Source organism: Canis lupus, chromosome 4 (genome assembly GCF_003254725.2).
Source record: "Canis lupus dingo isolate Sandy chromosome 4, ASM325472v2, whole genome shotgun sequence".
Lineage (NCBI taxonomy): Eukaryota > Metazoa > Chordata > Mammalia > Carnivora > Canidae > Canis > Canis lupus.
Window position 1 is genome coordinate 75370871 of NC_064246.1, and position 16348 is coordinate 75387218.

A 16348-nucleotide genomic window follows, 5' to 3' on the forward strand; every position below is an offset into this window, starting at 1 on the left:
TCTGCCTGCCGGCCCTCTTGCCTCCCAGGCACCCCGACTAGGGAGGACATCTGTCGCACGGCATGGAAGGGAACTGGGAGACGCCGCAGTGGCCCCACCTCACCAGCTTGGAAAGCACAGCAAACCTTTGAAAGAAAGGAACAAAGAGCATTCCTCCGAGGGGCACAGTGTGATCTGGGAGCCTTTCCTGAGAGAGTCCAGGCCTGATTTGGACGCCGTGGAAGACAGGGAGCCTCAGGGAGAGGGGACAGACGCCGGGGCAGGGCGCTTAGTGAGGAGGAATGACCAAAGGCAAGACCACTTGACCCTCCGCCTGAGCCAGCAGCTGTGGTCTCCTGAAGTTGGTGGCACCTGCGCTTCCATCAAAATACTTAGAACCAGAGCTCTTTTCTACCGCCTCCTTCTGCTCCTAAAATAGGACCCAGGCTGTCCTCTCCAACCCTTCCGGGCGGTTACAAGACACACTCCAACCCCCGCGAACTAAGAGGACGAGCCGTGACCGCCAGGAGTGTGGCTGGTGCACCACATAACGGGCTTGTCTTGCCGTGTCCAACTGGTCATTGAAGAGTCCCTTATACAGTATCTACGATACATTTGTGACATATCATAGATGATGAAATATTCATTTCATTCCAACAGCAAACACTATTGCTAGTATCATCCCCTTTTGCAGATGAGAAAATCGTGGCTCTGCAAAGTTAGGCGACCTGATAAAGGCCCCCCTGCTAACCAGGATCTAAGACTGAAATCCAAGTCTCCTGACTCCAAACGCCGAGCTCGCGGCCGGTGAGGCCGTCGTTAGGAAGACAGCCCTGTACAAGCAGGCCGGCCGTCCTCTCGTGCGCCACGGAGCCCTTTCTGAGAGTGAGCACCACGGAAGCTACTGGATGGATTATCGGAGTCCTGAGCATGCTAGTGTTTTGAAAGGCAGGGCTGGTGCGAGGCACCAAGGTCCACACGGGGCCTCTGCGCCACCCAGGGAGCGCCCATCCTCCGCCCTAAGTCCCTGCAGATCGAGGCTCCCCTCTGCACACGGCAGGGAGGTCCCGCCACCGTGAAGCAAAGCGCGTGCAGTGACTTGAGGTTCAGGGGCAGAGGTGTTCTTCCCTTCCCTTAAAACATTCCCACTTCCAGGCCGAGAATTCACACGGAAGAAGTTCATCGATGCAGAGAAGTGTCCTTTAATTCCTGGGTCTCGCCTCGGCCCACACCCCTACACGCTAAGGACACCTTGCTGTGTGCAAGGCTCAGAAGCGTGCCACGGATTATAACTTCTCTCCTGAGGATTTCCATGAAATTTCCTGACTCTAAGGTTTGTGAGATGTTGGAAGTTGCCAGAGGAGTCTGTGGATTTTGCTCGGTGAAAATAGAATCACAGAATCTCAAGGCTAAAGGAAACCTCCCAAGTCCATGCTTGCCAGGGGCTGGGCCAGACCAAGCTCCTCTGATAGACGCGCACCTGCGAACATGCTGCTCCTTCCCATCCCGTATCTCTCACCCCCCAAACGTTTTCTTTGCTCGATTCTCTTCTTCATCTTCTCGTTGTACTATTTATTTTCCTTTCGGAAAGAGTAACTAGGCCATAACAGGTTTCCTAAGTAGACCTCACCTTCCCCTTGCCAAATCAAGAAAAGGAGTGAATGCAAAAGTAACTATGATGTGACTAAGAATGTGGGTGGGCGGGAGGCTGGTGGGGACCCAGCCCAGCTGCCTGGCTGCCTCTCATGCTTCTGGCTCCCATCTCCTCGGAACCCCAGAGAGCTACCTCCGAGCCTGAGGGGGAAACGATGGTCTGGAGCAACAGCAACTGCCCTTGCCTTTGGATCCATTGCTCACACTGCAGGGCCCTTGCCCAGAAGCTGCAAGGAAGGTAAGAGCAAGACAGAATTTCAAAGAGAAAGGCATTAGGGGTCAAATCTTTGAGCGTGCGTCTTTCTTTGGCCTCCTGGGAGGATCTGATGGGCAGGGGACTTCCAGAGAGCAAGCAAAAGACATTGTTGGAAATCATTGTGTACCAAAAAAATTGTGGGGACGATGGGAGGTAATTGCTCTTGGTCTTGACCCATAGGTTGGGGTCAAGGCCCTCCTAAGGCCAAGGTGATGATGGCTGTCATTAGTAAGGGGGTCTCAGAGAAATGTACCCCCAGGGAAGCAGCTTCTGCCCCAGAGAGACTCCAGCGCCCTGGAGAACATCAAGTGGATTTCACCCAGTGTGTCCATGGGTTTCCCAACATATGAATTTCCTCCTGTGAAAGGAAAAGCAGATCTTTCCTTTTTTTAGCTCTCAAAGTATCAAATTAGGGTGACCTTACAGAGCAACAAACTACAGCTCGATAGATGGAGAGACCCTTGAAGACTTCCTGACTTCCACAAATGGAATTGTTGGCCTCAGGAAGTCACAGTGACCAACTCTTGCTTCAAACGTTCAAAGACAAAGCAGATCCGTCAGGCAGGTGAGAAAGGGGGCTCTTGGATCCGGTGTGTGTATTCACTGGTTGGCCTGTATGGTTTAGAGAAACAGAGCAGGGAAAGTGCACTTCAGGAAGCCATCCTTTGAGATAGGTTGTTCTAAAACTTCGGGGCACTTTTTCTTAACAACTCCCCTTCTGTGTTTCTCTCTGCCCAGATAAAAGGCATTTCTCATCCCTACTCTGCCCACCAAACCCCATGACGAATTGCCAGCTCTGAAGAAAAACATTAACAAATAGAAGGAAAGAAAGATCCCCACGTGGAGCCGGTTCTTGTGTTCATGGCTAGAGCACAGAGAGGTCCAATCAGACCTTCAACAGGAACTTGTTTGTTGATTGACAGCAAAAAGAGACTAGGTTTTGTAAAATTTTTTCAAAGTTCATGTCATATAATGTGTTAGGTAACAGGCTTAGCCTCTGAAAATCTTAAAGACAACATTTGCTATTTCAGTCTATTAAAAACTAGTAATATACCAGCATGACTATAGCCAGAGTCCTTATTTGTCTTGGTCACCATGATTTCTGTAGCCTCTAGAACAGTGCCTGGCATATGGTAGACTCAGTGAAGAATAAGGAATGAAGGAATGAATGAACAAATGAATGAATGAACTGGAAGTTCATTAGGTGGGAAAGGAAATGAAGGAGCATTGAAAGTATCCTGAACAGGAGAGAAAAAAGAAGCAAGAGAAGTGTCTGTTTAGGTTCTTCTCATTTCTTTACTTAAATTTTCATAAATTAATCATGATCGTCTCAACAGAGACCATGTTAGTTATTAGATTTTAGCTTCTTTCCCAACATTGTCCTGTTGGACAATGTGTTGAATAATGTAAATGGACACCAAATGGGATACCACTGTGAAAGTTTGTAGCATGTTGTGAACTTTATTACTTTACCACTTTGGTTTCCAATCTCTTAATTCAGTAGCAAATGTTGTTGAGAGGATAGAAGTTTAGTCTGATAAAGACTTTGGACTCGTCAAGAATTTTTTCATCACATTCATTTCATCAGACTTAAGAGGTAAGAATTATCTTTATTTTGTAGAGTATTTTCTTCTAATAATACTGAGTTCTAATAACTGGATTATAAGGTAAAAATTACGTATTAAATAAGCAGGTGCCATTTTACAATTTTCCTAGTTCCTTTTTTTTGTTTTGTTTTGTTTTTATTTGGTTCTGTTTGCTTTTCATTGAGTGTTGAAATTTTTTACTCACGTTCTGATTGTAACTTTGCTACCACCTTCTGGCAAAATAATGAACATCTTACGATCTTTGACTAGAATGAGTTTCCACAATTTTGTTTCATTCTGTTCTATACTTATTTACTTCACCTGTTTTAACCTGTCAAGGTTAAAAACAAAAGCAAGAAGTGTTGCCGTAGCTCATCCAGGGCAACAGGTTGAGTCAGGAGACCGAACTTATGCCCATTGGGGTGGGACACACCAATGACTGTGTGAATCTGTCCTGGACATTTCAATGGCTCAGAAGAGAATGAAAGATCAGGATCCTCACCAATGGCTTCACTTAGTCCCAAGATCTGACCTTGCCCTCCCTACCCTGCCCTCCACAAGGAAAACATATTGTTGTAACACAGCAAAAGGAAGGGAAAGAATACCGAGCCATTCAACTGTCACTCAAATAAATAGACCCTACACAAGATGAGCAAATGTCAAGGAAGATTTACCCACACGGTACATATAAGAGGAATTAGGTTTTCACAGAATTGCCCACGTTAAACATAAACAACATGCAGAGAAACGGCACACAGACTACCAACACAATGACCACGAGCAGTCTACACCCACACATCACAACGTGGATGGATTCACAAGCCAAATGCTGAGACCACGAAGTCGGATGGAAAAGGACGCATACTGCAGAAAGCTACAGGTCATTAAAGCCACGCAGGCAAAACCAGACTCTGCTGTGACAAGTCAGCGCTGACAACCCTGTAGGGACCAGGCTGGGTCTGGGGAACAGCTCCGCCCCCTGACTCCTGATTTTTTTTTTTTTAATTGGAGTTCAATTTGCCAACATATAGCATAACACCCAGTGCTCATCCCATCAAGTGCTCCCCTCAGTGCCAGTCACCCAGTCACCCCCACCCCCGCCCACCTCCCTTTCCACCACCCCTTGTTTGTTTCCCAGAGTTCGACTCCTGATATTTCCACTCAAGGCTTTCCCTTCTTATCGACATTAAAATATATAAATATGTATATGACATATATTATATAAAAATAATGCATTTATAATTTATATATAAATAAATATATATACATAGTTTTATATAAATTCTTGATGTATATGGGCACCAATTCTGTGACAAAATCTTTACCTGCTGAAAAATAGCATAATACAGAACCATGTTATTCATTACTCACTATGAAAAAGACCTCATTGTGCAGCATAAACAGTACTGATTCTGCAGAAGATCATGTGTGGGGACAGCTACGGTAATCGTGTTAGCTTGGGTTGCTATAACAAAATACCATACACTGGATGGTTTAAAACACAGACATCTTATTTCTCACAGTTCTGGAAGCTGGAAAGTCCAAGATCAAGGTGTTAGTAAAGTAGGTTTCATTCCTAGACCTCTTCTCTTAGCTTATACATCTCTCTGTGTGCTCACATGACCTCTTCTCGGTGCAAGTGAGAGACAGAGAGAGAGAGAGTGAGAATGTGAGCAAGCTCTGGTGCTTCTTCTTATAAGGACACTAATCCTATTGGATCAAGGCCCCACTCTAATGACAACCTCATTACCCTTACTCGCTTCCTTAGAAGTTCCATCTTCAAATAAAGCCACACTGGGGGTTAGGGCTTCGACATCTGAATATTGTGAGAACACATTCAGCTCGTAACAGGAGTGAGGCCAGCTCATGGGTGGAGTCTCATGGCCTCCAGTCTGTGAATGGGCTAGATCCCATCTCTAGATCCCCTTTGTCTGTGGTCCCATTAGGAGAAAATCCATGAAGCAGGACACACCCACAGGTGGCTTCCTCCTTCACCTCACCATGGAGCATTGCTGTGACTTACCTGCTTGGGGAGAGGAGGTATACTGGTCAAGCTCCCCAGTGGCAGGCAACAGAATCCGGCCCACTCGGTTTAGGTAAAAAGAGATTTGTTTGTAGGTCTGTATCTCCGAATCGCTGAGACGGCTAAAGAAAAAGACTCTAGGGCACCTGGGCACCTCGGTAGGGTAAGCATCTGACTCTTGATTTCCACTCAGGTCACGATCTCAAGGTGGTGAGATTGAGCCCCTCATGGGGCCCCGTGCTCAGCGGGGAGTCTGCTTGAGATTCTCTCTCCCCTGCCCCTTGCCCCACTCACACGCACCGGCGCTCTCTTTCAAATAAATAAATCGTAAAAAAGAAAAGATGTTTACATCCTACTCGGACATCTCATGAAAACTGGAGATTCTGCTTCTCAGTGTCTGAAGTTGGGCCCAAATTTCACACTTCGATGAGCTCTCGGTGGCTTGGCCATGGGCCTGAGCCCACCACACCCCACCAGCCTTCTCCCCTCAGCCACCACCTGCAGACCGAGCCCCCAGGTCGCCTGTCATCACAGTCCATACCCCCAGGTGGCCCTGCACTGCACCCCATCTCACCCAATTTCCCTTCCTTCCCTGGGTCCTCCGGAATCAGCTTCTGCTGGCAGCAAATCCTCTAGCATTGCCAGCTTCTCCTCCAAGTGATCCCATCATGCCCATGTTTTATTATTATTTTTTAAAGATTTTATTTATTTATTTGAGAGAGAACACAAGCAGGGAGAGTGGCAGAGGGAGAGGAGAAGCAGGCTCCCCGCTGAGCAGGGAGCCTGACATGGGGCTCGATCCCAGGACCTGGAGATCATGACCGAGCTGAGGGCAGACACTTAACCACTGAGCCCCCAGGCGCCCCTTCACCCCTGTCTTACAAGAGGCGCGGTGCCCTCTGAGGACACCACCACCCCAGCCCTCTTCACCGATGCTGGGGCTTCCCTCACTTGAGGGGTGGAGGATAGGGGTCCTCCTTGCTCCTTCCAAAGTGTGCTCCTTGTCCCACCCGTATATTCCTCCTTCCCCTTGGGTAACGGCACAGGGGACCCCCAGCAGACACCACCTTAACCAAACTGTCAAAGTGATCGCCAATAGTGGGACAAATAAACACCACGGACCTCCTGATAAGATGTTCTAAAATTAGGCTACATCCTTGCCAAAAATGCAGAACCTGAATTTAATCATCGGCGCACATTGCACAACCCAAATCGAGAGATACCCTACAAAATAATTGGCCAGTGTATTTCCCAAATATCAAGGTCAAGAAGGATTGAGTAAGTGCTTCAAATTAGAGGAAACAAAGAAGACAGGACGAGAAAATGCAGTGTGTGATCCTGGACTGGAACCTGCACCAAAAATAAGGACTTCGGTGGGACACTAGTGAAATTCAAGTAATGTCTATAAGACTACGTATTTCCTGATTCTGGCGATTATACTGTGGTTATGTAAGATATTAACGCTGTAAGAACCTGAGTAGGTGCTTACCCCGATCCTTTGTGCTGTTCTTGTAACTTTTTAAAGTCCGAAACTATTTCACAAACAAAAGGTTTTTTTAAACTACAGATTATGTTGAAGTCAGATTATTTTAAAGAGCCCTCACTAAGCCTCTGTGTTAGTGTCACTTACTGACCTTCTGGTCACCCTTTCTTTTTTTTTTTTAAGATTCTTTATTTATTTATTCATGAGAGACCAAGAGAGAGAGGCAGAAACATGGACAGAGCGAAAAGCAGGATCCCTGCGGGGAGCCCGATGCAGGACTCCATCCCCCCAGGATCATGACCTGAGCCAACGGCAGATGCTCAACCACTGAGCCACCTAAGCCCCCCTGGTCACCCTTTCTTCATGCCTCAAAGATGACTTCATCTGTTAATATCCTCTTCCCTCCTTTCCCCAACCCTCTCATCTAAAAATCTCCTCCGCTTCTCAGCCACCTCTCAAATCTTGAACTAAAGTACCCAAACTATAGCTTATTGACCCCAAGTCCCACTCCAAAAACATTGAGTTCGTTGAGACCCCCCCAATTTACTGACATGACCATTTTTCCAGGATCCATCACCTACCCTCGCCCCCAGCACCATACACTGTCTGCCTACTTCACCCACCATATATCCCATGTCCAACACTTTAAATGCTCTCTTGCAAACATTCAAACATTCAACCCCCTTGGCCATCTCACCCTCTGTTCTACTTACCTGCAAAACTCAATGTCACAGAAACTCACTATCTACCCAAACAGCTCAATGTTGCTAGGGGGGAAAAATCATACTAACATGCTGATTGGTGCCATTTGAAATCGTGAACATAGGTGGGCAGTAATATTCAAACAGGCACTAACACGACCAGAAAACCCTTCTTCATGTCCCTGATAAATATGCAATCCCACCATTGAAGAAACCAAGCTTGGGTTGTGTTTAGATCAGTATTTTCAAAGAGACTTCATTGCTGGCATTCCAATAACTGCTGGGAGAAAGTGAAAGTTGGGCACAGAATGTCTTTGTGGTTTACTTTCTTTTCATCTGAATAATTGTACTGTCACCATGCAAATGGAACCAAAAAAGAAAAATTACCAGGACTTTGCAAAATGAATTCTGCAAGTTTTAGGTCAACTCTTGTCTTTATTCACATGCACCAACCAGTCTCCCTTAGCTGGTTGCTGTGCTCCGAAATCAAGTCTCAAATTCAGAGAAGACTCTTGAAAAACAACAGGATGTCAGTGACATAAAAAATATATATTTGGTGTCTGTCTCATTTCCTGGCCCCTGGAATCTCTGAAGTGAGGTGTCTTTTTGAATGCTCATGAGCTGACTAGTGGCTGGGGGCTCCTGGCTAGCGTCAGGACGGGGCCTGGCTGCCAGGGGAACCGGGCATACAATTAGGTTAGAATTTCCTGCCCTACCCCCCTTACCCCCATCCACTTCCTGGAAGGAGAAAGGGGAGAAATTGAGATAATCGCTCATGGCCAATGACTTAATCAATCATGTCTACAGTAATGAAGTCTCCATAACAACCCTAACAACCTTAACTGAAGGGGTTTGGAGAGCTTCCAGGTCGGTGAATATGTGGAGACGGTGGGCAGGCAGTATGTCTGGAGAGAGCATGGAGCCCCCATTCCCCACACCTCGCCCTATGCAGGTCTTTCATCTGGCTGTTCCTGAGTTATTATATCCTTATATACTAAACTGGTAATCTAGTATGTAAACTGTTTTCCCGAGGTCTGTGAGCCATTCTGGCAAATTATAGAACTTTCTGGAAGCCCAGGTGACACCTCGGACTTGCCAGCATCTGAAGTAGGGAGGGGGTCAGTCCTGTGGGACCTGATGCTAACTCCAGGTAGTGTCGGAACTGAACCTCACAGCAGGACACCTCACTGCTGTCCGGACAACTGGAGAATCACTCGGTATACAGGAAAAGCCCCACATAGAGACCAGTAATGTGAGTGTTGTGTGTAGAGAAGGAAAACAACATTTTTCCTTCCAGAGTCCCTTACACCAGTGCTGATCGAAGGGTAGTACTGGTCCAAAACAAATCAAGTACAGAAGTTGAAAGGAGGTGCCAGGAACACTTCAAGTAACTTGACATTGGTGCAACATCCAAGCACTGGGTATGTGACAAAGGGCAAAGAACATTCCAGGGCTGTCCCACTCGCTGGTGAGCTGTGTGCCAGAGATGAGTAGGAGTCCTGAGCAGCAGAACCATATTACAAGATGCACTGTTTTACATTTCGTCAGCTGTAAAAAAAAGCATGTGCAAATCTTAGAAAATGTAAGTATTTCTTTTCACAACTTGTTATAATAATACAATAATACAATAATTTTAATTTTAGTCAAGGTAGCTTTCTTTTAAATTTATGGTTCATACTACCAGCTAAATTAGGAAGTAATTTATGTTGTTTATTAATTTACTTATTTATTTTTACCTGGTTGAAAGATTTAATAATACTTGTAATCATGAGATAGATTTTGGCGTTGTGGTTACTTCCCAGTCAAATAATGATCTTTTTCCTTTTCTTTTTTTAGTTTGAAATAATTTCAAACTTTCAGAAGAGTTGCAAGAATATATAAAGACTTTTACCCCTTACCCAGATTTACCAATTTTTAACATTTTGCCCATTCGCTTTATAATTTTCTCTGTGTGTGTGTGTGTGTGTGTATGACCCCTTGAAACCAACCCCCCTTACCCCTTACCCTCCTGTATTTACCCTTTTAAATCAATGCAGTGCGCTGCTCCTTTAATTAAGAAGGTCTTGGTATATTAAAAAAAAAAACAGATAATCCTAATAGTATGTTTATTAAGTAGCAAAAATCATGTATGACATAAAAGCTAATATTTCGACATGATAAATACTATGATGTGATAATATAGAAGCTGATTGTAAATAATCATTGTCTCTTACTGGATATGATAGTTACTCAAGAGGGGAGTTTCACTGACAAAGTCAGGAACAAGCTCTTAGTTTAAAAAAAAAATAGAAATTGGTTCCTACTTTTTAAAGATGTGACTTGAACAGCTTTACTTACTTCTTTGCCTGGTAACATCAATACTTTTAATGATTTTAATAGTTTTATGCAACATGTTCTCCAGCTACAAATAAGATCTGAGGGCAAAAACGAAAGTTATAATTTGGAAAGACAAAATTTACAGGCTATAATAACATTTACCATAATTTAACATTAATTACCAATACTTTAGATACTAGATAGAATATTTTGAATTTTATTTTCCACCAAAAGATGGAAATGGGTCTTGAATTCATTTCATCAAAAGATGATTTAATTTTAACTATAGCAATACAGGAAATATTGTTAAAATTGATTACTTGTGAAGGATTGGTGATGACTTTTGAAAATATAAACTCCCTTGTCTCAATCTCCATTAAAGTAACAAATGAGCATCTCAAACTAGCCCCTGTGAGCTGATTCTCCTATTATGTAAGTTATTAAAAACAAAACATAGAAACAGCATAATATACATTATCCCCAGAGTAACATCATCATCTAGACTAGATACATTTTAAGAAGGGATCAGATAAATCTAGATTAGACAAATTTTCAATCTAGGTTAAATAAATTTGAACAAGTGAGAAAACAAGTTCACTTATCACGTTAAAAATTTAATATTTGTGCATAGCAAATATTAGTACATTTATAACAAACATTTGATACAAAACTAAAATGCTGGTTATCTGTGGCATTTGTTCACAACTGCATTTAGGCATTTAACATGGGAAGATAGCTATCCCACCCTAACAGTTTGTTCAGTTTTATTTACATTTGCAGTGAATGATGGATATTTTTTATTTTCTTTCTACTTTTTGTTCTGATTATATTTATTAAAATTATATTCTTTGTTGAATCTAATAATTAAGAATTGCGACTTGTATTCTGTGTGTATTTTTATATAACTTTTCTAATAATTTTTTGTTGTATTTTACAAAAGTACTGGTGCACAACCAATTGGAGAGATGACATGTCTTTCACCACAGGTAATTTGAGCAGCGCTGCTGTCGCCTTTGACAGTCCCTAGATGGCCACTAGGTGGTGTCCAAGGATCTCCTCATCGACTTAGCCTGTGTGGCCCTTGGAATGGCATCTCCAACTGAGAAGGAACAGGCACTTTGCTATGAACTTTTCCAGCGTTATCTGGCAATATTGTCATACCTTTCCTATTTGTCAAGCCCACAGAGAAGGCAATTCAGTCTCCCTTGTACGGGACATTTGTAAATGTTGAGATGGACCCAAATGAAGACGTGTATTTTCATATAAATACATTTTGTTAATTGTTGCTAATAGGCTTCCTGCATGAACTGAAGCATGTCTATACACTAAAGCTGTTAGAACAACTGTCATCAAGAAGATTCTCTTTGAGATTCTTTGTCCGATAATAACAGAAGCCAACTACATCCAGGTCAAATTACAAAGGAAATCTATAACAAAGCCTTTTCAGTGTTCACAGCTCCCAGAATCAGCAGGACAGTGGAACAGTGGGAGGGAATTCTGAAAAATAACTGGCTGAAATTAGTCCACAGAACAGATTCAAGAGGCCACATGCCTTGCATGTAGCTCTCACAAATATGAAATATGAGATCCACGTTCAATAGAAAGACAACCTCCCCACATTAATAGACGGCCCATGACACTTACTGCTGTTCCCTCAGGAGCCACTCACAACAGAATAGTCCGATATTTAAAGATATGCAGGATTCTATTAAAAACACAAATGAAGTATGTAAAGCTTTCCATTCACAGGTATGGAAAGCCATCCCCGATGAGCCCGGCCATAACCTATGACGGACATCGAAGTTCACCAAAGCAAACCATTCCTTTGGCCACACTGGCAGGGTCATAACAAAGACTTCCTTACCACCAACACTTTTATAAGTTGCCAAGTCCTTTACCTTTCAATACATTCCTTCCTTGTAAAACGATTTGCACCAGTGGGGCAGACAGCAAAGAGAATAAAAATCTGTCTATGGCAGAAGTTGACCTCTCACATGATGAACTGTCAAGGCTTCCAAGCCTGCCACTTGCGACTACAAGCTAATGTCCGAGTTGTCTACCTGCCTTGACAATTTACTCTGGCCATTTTTCCAAAGTTGCCAACATCTCCCACCGCTTCCAAGTATAGATTCCCTCATGAAACAGAGCACTCCTCTGAAACCTTTCATAAGCCAAAAGGGTGGAAAGCAAAGAAGCGATCACCATTAATTTATAATGGAAAAAATCTGGAGCATTCCCAGGCACAAAAAAGTAGCCTTAAGCTTTTCTGATACCTCAGTACCCATCTTGCTAACAGCTGCACAGAATCTATCAAGATAAAGCACAGACGTTCACAGACACAGTTCAAAGCTCTGGCAGCTTGATGCGGAGATGCTGCGTGTAGTTCCCAGGGAAGCCGCTGGGTGGCGCCACCCTCACTGCTCTGGGTGCACAGGGCCTCTATAAGAGCTTGCTGCAAAACACTGAGCACTATTTTTGCTTTTTGTCTTTATATATATAATTTTTATATGTATATATAAAAGAAAATCTTCCTTGAATTTCTTTCAGTTATCCAAAACAGGTACAAGGTCTCTTGTAAAAGTGAAGTGGCCTACTGCGACCTTTTGAAAAGCAGAAGATACCTGCACCCAAACACCCTCCTCTTCCTCTCCGTTTGCCAGAGCCACTTGGCAAACCGCTGCGGAGGCTGGATGTGCTGGGAACCTCTTCCTGGTCAAGTGGCAGTGGCAGTGACAGTGGCAGGCGACTTCTAATCATTGATGCACAGCAACATGAGATTGCCGCTGATCTCAGGTTCCTCCTCACGACCTTGATTCTCTGGTACTGAGATGGTGAAAATTTGCGGCCTGGGTAGAGAGGAGTTTGCCCAATTAAATTGGTGGACCCAACTTTGAAGAACTTTTCTTCCTTGGGAAATCGATCGTTTTTAGTTGATGACTTTAGCAGTTGTTTCTGGTCATTAATATGACTGTTTTTAGAGGCCACTCTTCGCCAGGAGAACACACACGGAGAAAATAACTAAAGGAAGTTCTTCGCAAGGCCAAAGGAAAGGTTTGAAGACACACTCACTTGATCTTCCTTTGACTTTAATCCAGAGGACCAAGCAACAGAGCTTTCATCCCAGTACTAGTTCTCTCTAACCCTATCTGCCTGTTATCACTCAGGTTCCCAGTTTGAAAAGACGCACGTAAATTAGGCTAATTCAAGCAGTGTGTTCATTAAAATAGATTATTTATAAAGGTGTGGGCAAAAGGCACGGGAAAACCAAAGGTCACCATGCTCTAACACGGAACTGGTAGCAATGGAGGAACTGTTACCGTCCACAGCCAAAAGAGGGGAAAGAGCAGTTACTGGAACCCAAAGGAAGAAATTCACATAGAAGTCACCTTGAGAAGAGCAGTGATGAGAAGCACAGCAGGCCTGAAGCGATTCCATTCCACCCCTTTCTCCTTCCATGATGGACCAAACCCAACCAGAAACTAGAGAGGATGGCCTGTTGATGTGATCCATACATACGTATCAGCCTCCCAGGACACAGAACAAGGTACAATGGATCTGGAGGGAGATGGAACATGTAACACACACACACACACACACACACACACACTCCCCATCATCCTCTCTGGTCCTTCATCTGGTAGGACTAAGCCCCCACCACAGGGTGGGCATGAAGTTCTATCAACTACCGTGTCGTTACAAGTTGATACTGATTTTTCTCACACTCCCACCTAAACCTAAAGCTTTAGCCAACACTGGTGTTACCCGTATAACTTATTTCAGAGAAAAGGCCTGAAACTAATATCACACTGTATGTGAACTAACTGTAATTTAAATTAAAACTTGAAAAAAAAAAAAAAGAAAAGAAAGAAAGAGAAGGGAGACAAGAAACAACCGAGTAACATAAACCACTGCTGCGACGCTCCTGACGTCTGCGAGGCCTGTGTCGGGTCACTGTGGCTGCCCTTTCCCACCGTCCACTCATGGGCTCCTTAACCTCTCCCAGCACCTTGGCCAGACCAGGGTTCAAACTCTGCGTCGCTACAGCGTCTGGGACACTTGGGAGTATTTTATGGGTTGTTGCAATTTTTCATTCACCAGGACAACTGGTCAAGGGGATATAAAAGGTCATCAATAAATCTTAGGTTTCCATAGTTCCCCATAGCCCAGCTTCCTCTAGACAATCAAGATCAGTTAACTCAGCTGACACAAGTCCACTGGTTCGGTGGCATAAGTCCAAGACGGCCAAGGGCAATGTCCACCACCAATTCACTGGAACCATTCCTCCCTCCCACACTAAGTCCCCCAAACTTAGCTGCTTCTCAAAGAATTAAGAGTGGGGGGGATCCCTGGGTGGCACAGCAGTTTAGTGCCTGCCTTTGGCCCAGGGCGCGATCCTGGAGACCCGGGATCGAATCCCACGTCGGGCTCCCGGTGCATGGAGCCTGCTTCTCCCTTTGCCTGTGTCTCTGCCTCTCTCTCTCTCTCTCTGTGACTATCATAAATAAAAAAATAAAATAAAAAATAAAAAATAAAAAAAAAGAATTAAGAGTGGGGGAAGGTAGCCTTAAATGAAAGATCTGGCAATTACCTTAACTAACCTAGTGATCAGAGTGAAGCAACCTGGCCCGATGGGCCTGAGGGCGTGCTGTGTGCCCCACGTACAGAACCTCACCTACGTAGTTTTCTTGCCAAAGACATTTCACCTGAAGGGAGCCATGAGGAAAATGAAAAGACAAATCCAGAAGGTGAGATATACTATAAGATACACTATACTTGGCTTGAATTCTTTAAAAAACAGTGTTTTGGAAAACAGAAATCGTAGGTAGTTATTCTAGATTAAAAGACATTAATAGGGATGCCTGGGTGGCTCAGTGGTTGAGCATCTGCCTTTGGCTCAGGTTGTGGTCCTGGGGTCCTGGGCTGATTCCCACATCGGGCTCCCTGCAGGGAGCCTGCTTCTCCCTCTGCCTGTGTCTCTGCCTCTCTTTCTGCATCTCTCATGAATAAATAAAATCTTAAAAAAAAAAAAAAAAAAAAAAAGACACTAGGGCAGCCTGGGTGGCTCAGCCGTTTAGCGCCCCCTCAGCCCAGGGTGTGATCCTGGAGACCTGGGATCGAGTCCCACGTCAGGCTCCCTGCATGGAGCCTGCTTCTCCCTCTGCCTGTGTCTCTGCCTCTCTCTCGGTGTGTGTCTCTCATGAATAAATAAATAAAATCTTAAAAAAAAAAAAGACACTAATAACCAACTGAAGGGCGTGAACCTCAACCAGATACTGACTGCATCAGGGGAAGAAACGAGAACACCCTGGGGAACAATTCGAGAACTTTAAATATAAACTGAATACTGAATAAAGTGAGTGAATTTTTCTAAGGTGTGGTAATAGGTAGTGAAGTTAGGCAGAATATTTTTCTTTTTAGGAGATGCATACGGAGGGCCAATGGCTGTCTCAAGGAAAAGCATAAACACGACTGTTTGGATTATGAACCCACACTGCTGTTGCCCTCCATGGAGCACCATTTTTGCTTGCAGGAATGACTGCCAAACTATGATTATCCAGACTTGTGGATCTGAAGACATTCTCAAATATAAATAAACTGGGTCTCTCATTTCAAGGAAAAAACCACATTTGTTGCCACTGGTGGGATTCAAGCTTTCAAGCAAAAATCACACAGTGCAACTAACCCTCCAGAAACTACCACTTGTCAAGTTTGGTGGCTCTTATGAAACCTTATCTGCAAAGGCTACTAAAATACTCCTCTCTTTTCCAATCACTTATTTCTCTGAGGTGGAATTCTCTTCACATACTTCAACCCAAACAACATATCACAGAAGCAGGTAGGATAAATCCCACTTTCTTCTATTAAAGAGAATGGTAATAGGTAATGTGACTCCTCCTTTTTTGTTTTGGAAAACATGGTTATTTTTCTTTTAAAACTATTGTGTTTAGCATGTCTTTATTCCTAAGAAATGCATACTGAGGTATTGAGATAATAGCCTATCTATGGTTTGGTTCGCTTCAAATAGTCCATCCAGAAAGATTTGTACATTATGTATAGATGAGTGTGTGTTCGTATACATATGTATCTGCAATTTATTTTCAAACAATTGAGAAAAAAAAAAAAGAATGTTGCAAAATAATAGGTAAAGGATATAAGGACGTTCTTTTTACTGTTCCTTCAATGTTTCTGTAGGTCTGAAAATTCCCCAAATAAGAATGTGTGTTTGCTGGGGGGTGAGGGGTTTCAAGTCCAAGGTCATGGGATGGTAGGCAAACACTCTTCTCCTGGTTACTGGATGTGAGAGTGACAGGAACCACTCCCATCTAGGACCCCTTTTGGTCTTAGATGCTT

General features: G+C 43.8%; 1 long non-coding RNA gene across 1 annotated transcript; it reads right to left on the bottom strand.

Annotated features, from left to right (window-relative positions):
* Positions 1-8083: 8083 nt before the first annotated feature.
* On the bottom strand, positions 8084-11010 carry LOC118354433 (uncharacterized). Its single transcript, XR_004814868.2, has 2 exons — positions 10019-11010; positions 8084-9229 (listed from the first exon to the last, which is right to left on the bottom strand). It is a non-coding gene; the product is annotated as an uncharacterized LOC118354433 (long non-coding RNA).
* Positions 11011-16348: the final 5338 nt, after the last annotated feature.